The sequence below is a fragment of the Aotus nancymaae genome, unplaced genomic scaffold (genome assembly GCF_030222135.1).
Source record: "Aotus nancymaae isolate 86718 unplaced genomic scaffold, 86718_ANA_hifiasm-v0.15.2.pri h1tg000051l, whole genome shotgun sequence".
NCBI classification, from domain to species: domain Eukaryota; kingdom Metazoa; phylum Chordata; class Mammalia; order Primates; family Aotidae; genus Aotus; species Aotus nancymaae.
In genome coordinates this window covers 1,214,747-1,224,306 of record NW_026988465.1, presented here as the reverse complement: position 1 = coordinate 1,224,306, position 9,560 = coordinate 1,214,747, and the positions used below count along the sequence as shown (strand labels likewise).

Genomic DNA, 9,560 nt, shown 5'->3' with positions numbered 1-9,560 from the left:
ACAAACTCACCACTCACAAACATACCCCACACCCCAACATGCACACCCCAATACACATACACACCACACAACAGGAACACAACATACACAAACACATATCCAACACACACATTACACCAAACACACACCTGCAACATACACATACACAATACACACACAATACACACATTTCCCAAAATACACAACACACAATATACTCAACAAACACAGCACACATACCCAATACACACATAACACATACATCCCCAACACACATAATACCCACAATACACCCAATAAATACACAGTATACTCAATAACACACACCCCAACACACAACACATACAAGACACACACAACACATACACCCAAGATTTCAAGACACACACAACCAACACACAGACAACATACAAACACATCCACGCTCCTGTTGGCCTTTCATGATGTTCAGGATAACACCTGTAAGCCATCCCAGCCTGATGTACAAAGCCTGCCACAGATGACTCCAGCCCCCTTCTCTCCACTTTCTCTCCCAACTCTCTCCAAAGACGACACATTTAGGGACTATTTGAAATAAACTATCATTTGCAGTCAAAAGAATTTTCAGTGCAATATTTTGTGGTTGTGTTTATCTGTTCTGTAGGCAACAACAAAACATATACATACACATACACATATACATGTATATATGTATACACACATACACATACACACATACACATATACACACATACACATACACATACACACACACACATATACACACATACATATACACACACCTACACATACACATACACATGCATATACACACATACACATACATATGCACATATAAATGTATACATATATACACACATGCAGGCATGTACACACGCACACATACACACACATACACATATACACACATATGAAGTTTAACACATTTGAGTATAGAGAGAAGGGGATCTTGTTCAAAGGCAGGCTCTCTGCCCTTGTAACTTTGGAATGGAGGTAGGGTGAGGTTCTCACAGAATCTAGATGCTGATGCAGCAGATCTACTGGCTCACAGTTGGCATCTTGTTTACAACTCATCACAGCAGCTGTAATCCCCAATTTGTGTGTCAGTGACTGAATGAAGATTCTTCCAGGGCAGGGGTCACGTCTTCATCTGCATGTACTGAGTGGTCAGCGCAGGGTGTGAGCCGGGCTTGAAACCCCTATAATCTATACAGAACCAGGATCCGAGAGCTCTCCTGTACCGGGGGATGGAGTGGGGAGTGGCGTGGGGTAGTGGTTCTCAGTAATTTGGGTGTGAACCTCTATAAGCCTGCATTTGCAAATAGCTCCTAAAAGTAAGCTTCCCAAACTCCTCAGGCAAAGTGCTTTTTGGGCATGGGGGTGCTCTTTAAACCATTCCACAGCACTATGGACTCCTTAGAGATACTGAAGCAAGGGCCTGCCTAGGGGAGATGGCTGGAATCTTGTGATGGAATTTACAGTCTTAGAAAGGCCTGGTTGTTCCCAAAATATCTTCCCCTACTAAACCTGTCATCACATGTGAAATCCTCCCTCTGGTTGTGGCTGTGGCTCTCAGCCCTGGCTGTACCTTAGAATCACCTGCACAGCTCAAGCCGGACGCTCGAAGCTTCCACCAAAGGTTTCAGATCTATGGTCTGGGGTAGAGCCTGGCATCAGTTCTTTAAAAGCTCTCCAGATGATTCTAAGGGGTGGTAAGGATTGAGACCCCTCACTGACACGCCAGGAGCCACGAAGCAGCAGTTTCTCTTCTTTATGCTTCTCCACCAGCGTTCATGAGATTGTTTCAAAAGAGTTACTGTTATTGAGCTGCCAATGGTACCTGCTTCCATTTTCATTTTAAAATAAGAAATGTATGCAACAATTATTGCAAAATTGTCCCCTTAGAGCTTGCTACCTGTTAGTGCTCAGGAGTGAGCCCATGTGGCCCTCAGCAGAGGAAGGCTCAGATTTTGCCATTCAGTTTCCTGAGTACAGCCAGGTGGGTACTTCTGACAGCCACAGAATTTTTCCTTCCTTCCTTCCCTCCCTCCCTCCCTCCCTCCTTCCTTCCTTCCTTTCTGACATGGGGTCTCATCTGGTCTTGAACTCCTGGCCTCAAGTGATCATCTTAGCTCAGCCTTCAGACATTATTCTTAATCTTAGTTTTATATGGATTAATTTACACCCAAAATGGACATTGGCTAAATAAATAGGGCATTTAAAGCACCGGCATTTAAATATACATTCATGAAGAAAATAATGATTATGTTATTTTCTGATTATATTAAGTATTCCTCAAATATTTTACCAATTACATTCATTGAATTGAAGCTCTTAAAGGACATCAGTCTCTGGTGTCTCAAAAACCTTGTCTAGAAGAGAAAATATAGTGATTCTTTCATCTAATTGCTTTTCTGTTTATTAAACATAAAACTCAACAAAGGAGACATCTTCTCTCTTATCATATTCAGACAAAATATAAACGTTTTAGAGAATTGAGTTCATGATCCATTCTTGATGCCCTAAGGATGATTCACTTCAACTTGCATTTTACCATTTGCTGTTTGCTCAAATCAAACACAATATAACAGGTCATTTTAAGAATGGTTTGTCAATAAATTGTGCTTTTCATGTGAAAGTGGGGCATGGTGGCTCAGGCCTGTAATCCCAGCACTTTGGGATGCCAAGGTGGAAGGATCACTTGAGCCTAGGAGTTGGCGACCAGCCTGGGCAATATAGCGAGACTACAAAAAATTGAAAACAAAACATTCGCCAGATGTGGTTGTAGCTACTCAGGAGGCTGAGGCAGGAGGATCACTTGAGCTCAGGAGTTTGAGGCTGCAGTGAGCTATGCTTGCGCCACTGTACTCTAGCCTGGGTGGCAGAACCAGACTCTGTCTCTAAAAAAAAAAAAAAAAAATGAAGCCGGGCACGGTGGCTTACACCTGTAATCGCAGCACTTGGATCATTTGAGGTCAGGAGTTTGAGACCAGCCTGGCCAACATGGTGAAACCCCGTCTCTGCTAAAAATGTAAAATCAGCTGGGTGTGGTGGCACGTGCCTATAGTCCCAGCTACTCAGGAGGCTGAGGCGGGAGAATGTCTTGAAGCCAGGAGGCAGAGGTTGCAGTGAGCTGAGATGGCACCACAGTACTCCAGTCTTGGCAACAGAGCGAGACTCTGTCTCAAAAAAAGAAAAAATTAAAAATAAGGTGAAATTTGTCAGAATCAAAATGGAGTCACTTGTGTCAAACGTTGACAAAATGGAGCTGGGTAAGACACAAAAAGCTCTGCCCAAACCAGGCCACTGCAACCTTACACAAAAAATATTTCTGCAAGAAAATCTGTCCAGCAACTGCCTTGGACTGATGCCACGCTTGTTATTGATCCATGTAACCAAGGATACTTGTTTCAACACAACTTATGTAACCCTCCTCATTTTACCTTTAAAAACACTTGTCTTCCTGTGTCTCCCTCAATATGCCCATAGTTTGCTATGGCACACATATTCAGCACTGTGATGCCCATCCCTAAATAAACTCATTGTGTTTGGAGAATCTTCCTCTGTTATTCAGGCTCACACTCATATAAAATTAAAGTATGTTAAATAGCACAAGCCACCCATTAAATGAGAAAGGTGAGAATGCATCAAACAAATTACGATCATCATTAATATTACATTCAAAACACTTCGTAAGACAGCCTTCAACATAGTGATCTAAAATAAGATACTAACATTAAGATACTGTGTACTCAATGGCATGTAAAAATAATACATTTTTATTTTAAAGGTGATTTTCATATTATACATTATGTGAAAGAGGTTCGTAGGCCAAATACTTTTGGGAAACAGCATCTTTTTTTCTTTTTTTTTTTTGAGATGGAGTCTCGCTCTGTCTCCCAGGCTGAGGTGCAATGGCGCGATCTCGGCTCACTGCAACCTCCACCTCCCAGGTTCAAGTGATTCTCCTGCCTCAGCCTCCCGAGTAGCTGGGATTACAGGTGCCTGCCACCGTGCCCAGCTAACTTTTGCATTTTTAGTAGAGATGGGGTTTCACCATGTTGGCCAGGCTGGTCTCGCATTCCTGACCTCATGATCCACCTGCCTCAGCCTCCTAACAGCTTCTTTTCTTTAACTCGGTTATTGGACTCACACAGTAACTTGTTAAACAGAGACTTTGGATTCCCATCCAAACCCAGAAAACAGAGCATCCAAGAGAAATGCCAGGTCCCCTCTGTTTTTAATAAGCACCCCAGATGATTCTGATGATGAACCTGATGTGGGAAACACCCATCTTGTTAGAAAGCAGGTCCCCGGGGCAGAAAGAAGCCAGAATATCATGCTTGCTGGCAGGGGAAGGAACGGGCTGGGTAGAAGGAGGCCAGATCTGAGTGTAGTCCTGCCCTGGAAGATCCTAGAAAGCTGGGGTAAAGGCAGGAAGAGCCAAAAGGGATGAACGCGGTAGACCCAAATACTTATCTCTGATGTGCCTCCTGTTATGTAACCTTGGGAAAGTTACTGACCTCAGGTTCCTTGTCTTTATAATGGGGATTTTTAAAAAAATCAATGTTCTCAGATTGCCATAAGGATTAAATAAAATCATCTAGGCAAAGCATTTAAACCCAAAGCAACTAAACATTAACTGAGAACCCAAAGAGGCTGAGAATGGTTCTGAAGAGTGATTTTGGCTGTCTTTGACCTGCCTTAGTGAAATTATTATATTTTGTGAAACTTTCCTATTCTTTTAGGGATGAACAATTTCTTCATAAATCCCACCAGTCTGGGATCCCATGTCATTTTACTCAGCTGGTCATTCATTAATTAAACATTCTCTCCAACCTGGAAATTATTATTCTTTGAGGTGGTTAAGTTAGAGCATTTAGTGAATAAGGCCAGACAATGCTGTGTTTTTCACATAGTTTCTGCAAGATTTTCTGGGTGAAGATGAGTGCTCTAGAGAAAGGGGGTTTTATGTTGCCAACCTCTATGAAGTGAGCAAAGAAGCTAGGTTGGGGGTTGGGAGCTGCACATGCTGAGAGCTTTGATTTAATTCTCACTGAAAGCAATCTTTTATTTAACATCTTTCCACAATGAAAATATAATTGTTAGGCTTACAAATTGGAGGTACAATTCTAAAGACCATAGAGTAACTCACTAGCTGGTAATGAGATTACAGGCTGAACTCTCAGACATCACAGGGAATAAAATACATATTCAAATACCCTCCTGTATCTTTCAGGAAGCCAGAGATGGGCTCTCAGTGCAAATAGATGTTATGCAAATACAGTGTGCATATATTAGAGAAGTGATGAAAAATAGAAAGTAATCTTGAAACCTCCCTTTTCCTTAAAGAGATGTGGCTGTTTCTGAATTGCTCCCCTGCAAGGCCACCTCTGCCTCCTCTCCTTGTGGCTGGCTTTGCAGAGGCTGAAGGGGAAGGCCTGGGAAGACACATGCAAATGAACCCCGCCTGGCTGCTGGGCAACCAGGGTGCTCAAGATGCAAACTGAACTGCAGCAATAAAGTCAAAAGCAGGGGAAAGAATGAAATGGCGATTTTCATCTTTATCCCTTGTGGTTAGACATGGTTCCTCTCAATCTATTGTTAGACTTGATTGTGTTTCCCTGTCTCTGCTTGCCTTTCAGACACAATGCTCATCGCTGCTTAAAATGATTAGCATATTCCAGCAGCAGTTCCTACAGCAGAATTATGCCGCATGGTGATAATTCTTTGTATCAGCAGAATGAAATTGGGAGTTTGGGACATTCCTGTCCATAAAGTTACATACCCATAGGTTCTCTCCTTGATGATTTTTTTCTCTCAGTCTATAGTCTGACTAAAATCCAGCACAAGAAAGGTGTAAGTGAATTTTATAAGAACATGAATCATCTGCTATAGCAAATCCAATGTGCCATTTAAAATTTACTAGAAAGGTCTAAAGCCAGTGCCTTTCAAATTGCGAACTCACCTGGGTTTCGTGGTGCAAGTCTGTGGTCCCAGTTACTCAGGAGGCTGAGGAGAGAGGATTGTTTGAGGCCAGGTGTTTGAGGCCACAGTGCACTCTCAACATGTCTGGAAATGACCATCACACTCCAGTCTGGGTAACACAGGGACACCTTATCTTTAAAAAAATGTTTTTAATATTATGAACTCAATCTGTAAGTAAGCTCATTACCATGGAGAAAGTTTCCCTTTAAATGGGTGAGGCAGGGAGCAGTGGCTCATGCCTGTAATCCCAGTACTTTGGGAGGCTGAGGCACACGGATCACTGGAGGTTGGGAGTTTGAGAGCAGCCTGGCCAACACGATGAAACCCCGACTCTACTAAAAATACAAAAATTAGTCAGGCATGGTGGTGCATGCCTGTAATCCCAACTAGTTGGGAGGCTGAGGCATGAGAATCGCTTGAACCTGGGAGGCGGAAGTTGCAGTGAGCCGATATCATGCCACTGCATTCCAGCCTGGGTGTCAGGGCAAGATTGAAAAAAAAAAAAAAAAAAGGTGAGAAAATGGGGAAAATAAATGGTCTGATGTCTAGGTGTGACCCCAAACCTTATTTTCCAGGTAGCATTCTCTAGAAGGGATAGAGACCACGGCCACTTACTATGTGTTAGGCGACACTGTGCAGACCTCAGTAACTATATAGGTTTCTTTGGCACCAACCTATACAAATGTCTACTACTTGGAAATAAAACTGTGGTGGAATTAAAAATTGATGTGAGAACTTATCAACAGTACTAGATGATCAGTGTAAGGTCTGTTCCCGCCGAGTTTAAAAAGAAGAAACTGAGGCCAGCACGAAAAAATCCAATGCAAAAGAATTTATTCAGACTCCCGGTTGAGGTTCTGCGGTCCGACACGAGACGCTGGAGAAGTTGCACAAACTGCGCTCAGATGTGGGGTTTTATACGGAGTGAGGGAGCTCGATTGGTTGTGGGAGAGCAGGACTGCTATTGGGTAAGTTACAAGCCTTTACCTAGGACTTGGCTTGTTGTTGGTTGGAATTACTCAGCTGCTATTGGCTGGAAAGGCTTGGCTGCTATTGGTTGTTAAGATTCAACTGCTATTGGCTATTAAGACTTAACTGCTATTGGTCAATAAGACTTGGCTGCTATTGGTTAGCAAGATGCTAAGGTTACAAGTTCTTGTTTGCATACTGGGCTCTTTAAGGGAAGGCTGTGCGAGAAAAGAACACGCCCGAGCCTGCCCGGGCATGTCCGAGGTTTCGGAAAGAGAAGCCGGGGGTATGCGTCCATGCTCCCGGCGAGGCAACCAGCCTTACAATCAGTTTCTAGAATATCATGTTTCCTTTTTTGAAGTCTCTAAAAGACTGATGATTAATGATCTCTTAGACTAATAAATCTAAATTTGAAAAAGATAATAGAAACCCTGACCACTTAGTTACTTCCCAAAGCACAGAGTACTTGTTTATCTTTTTTTTTTTTTTTTTTTTGAGATGGAGTCTTGCTCTGTCACCCAGGCTGGAGCATGTTGACATGATCTTGGCTCACTGCAACCTCTGCCTCCTGGGTTCAAGCAATTCTCCTGCCTCAGCCTCCCGAGTAGCTGGGATTCTAGGTGCCCGCCACCACCCCCAGCTAATTTTTGTATTTTTAGTAGAGATGGGGGTCTCACCATGTTGGCCAGCTGGTCTTGAACTCCTGACCTCAGGTGATCCGCTCTCTTTGGCTTCTCAAAGAGCTGGGATTACAGGCATGAGCCACCACACCTGGCCTGTTTATCTTTATTTAAGAAACAGAGTACAGCAGAATTCTCTGCTCATATTGATGCTGCTCTTACTCTATTTGCTACCTGGTAATAAAAATATGTTGAAGGAATGAGTGGTGAAAGAATGGAAAAATGTGGGCAAAGAGGAACTTTTACAGGGAAAGAATACATTTTTGTTACAGTTACAGAATATATTTTTATTACAGTTGGATAAATATATTTTTTAAAAATTAAAAAAAATATGTAAAAAACAACTGCTTAATTGGGTAGTCATAGGTTTTGCATCTGGATTTATAATTAGCAAACTGAAAAAAAAAAAAGACAACTTCCAGATCACCAGTAAAATTACCAATGCATTTAGGAGTTTCATTTCCTTAGGAAGTGTGCTTGCTTGTTGATAACATGTTGTCATAGAAATTTTTTTTTTCTTCTCAGCAAGAGTCTCGCTCTGTCGCCCAGGCTGCAGTGCAGTGGCATGATTTCAGCACACTACAACCTCTGCCTCCTGGATTCAAGCGATTCTCCTGCCTCAGCCTCCTGAGTAGCTGGGATTACAGGTATGTGCCACAACACCCGGCTAATTTTTGTTATTTTAGTTGAGATGGGGTTTCACCATATTGGCCAGGCTGGTCTTGAACTCCTGACCTCGTGATTCGCCTGCCTTGGCCTCCCAAAGTGTTGGGATTACAGGCGTGAGCCATGGCACCCAGCCAGAAACTTTGTTAAAGTGTTGTTTTCTGGTCATTTTGTTGTTCCACTGAACAGCCTGGGAGAATACCCACCAAGTACTGGGTTGAGAAGAGAGGATACCAAAGTCCCCCACACCTTTGCCTCCCTCCTTCCCACGCTCCCCAACTAAGAGAAACATATGTTCATCATTCCTCAGACAGAAGAGTTCCTGGAAATGCCTTTTGTTTGAAAACACTGACTGTGCCTCACTGCTCAGAGCCAAGAACAGAGGATGAGTCCCGCTATTAAGGAATAAACCTTGTGAAGCAGGTGGTGGTGGAAGACACTGTCCGCTTCCTGTACAGTGGAGAATCTGATTTGGTGTAATTTGCGATATGGGCAGATATGTTTACCCGCCTTACTAAAATGTGTTTAACTTGATATTTATGTGAAACAGTTAAACGTTTGAGAACGGCCTGAACAACGTGTGGTGCCCTGTCTGTTTCCCTGTAGGTCTGTGATTTGAAGCAGGGTATTCCCAGATTCGGTGTCATTTTCCCCTGGCCAGTCACCCTTCCTCTTTTCTTATACCTCATGAGGGAAAATGGACAGCCACAGCCATAGGGAAGTGAAATCCATCGGCTATGCCCAGTTTCTGCCCAATATCCTTAGTTGTTAATGTCATTCATTTTTTTGGAAGCCACTTCAAATCCTTTTTGGAATAGAAATAGTTATTATACATAATTGAGCAGTATGTGTGCAGTTGCATTGTAGGAGGAATTACATTTCTTCTAATGTTGGACTCAAAAATCATTGTCATTAATTCATTAGAAAATACTCTTTTCAATTCCATTTTCTCTCATTTTGAAAAATATAGACTATGTGTCAAACCTGTTTTCCTGAAAGAGGCCAGAAGCAGCAAAATTAATCACCAAAGGCTGTTTTCATTGAATATAAAGTTACAAAAAGGCCTCTGAAGACCAGACAGTGCTTCAGCTACATGCGGGTGTGGTTATGGATGTGAAATACGTGAATAGCATGTGATTGCTGGCTGCATGCCCGAAGCATGCCCACACGGCCGCCTGGGTAGCCGAGCTATCTCACAGGGATTGCCTTTAAGCAAAACCATCTGTCACTGTGGTCTGAAAGGCGTGGCGTGGGCTCTGCCACGGCAGCGACTTTGGG

The 9,560-nt window shown here is 42.8% G+C and overlaps 1 long non-coding RNA gene across 1 annotated transcript; it reads left to right on the top strand.

The window, feature by feature from the left end:
* Positions 1 to 6,497: 6,497 nt before the first annotated feature.
* On the top strand, positions 6,498 to 9,064 carry LOC135269277 (uncharacterized). Its single transcript, XR_010337602.1, has 3 exons — positions 6,498 to 6,935; positions 8,142 to 8,263; positions 8,593 to 9,064. It is a non-coding gene; the product is annotated as an uncharacterized LOC135269277 (long non-coding RNA).
* Positions 9,065 to 9,560: the final 496 nt, after the last annotated feature.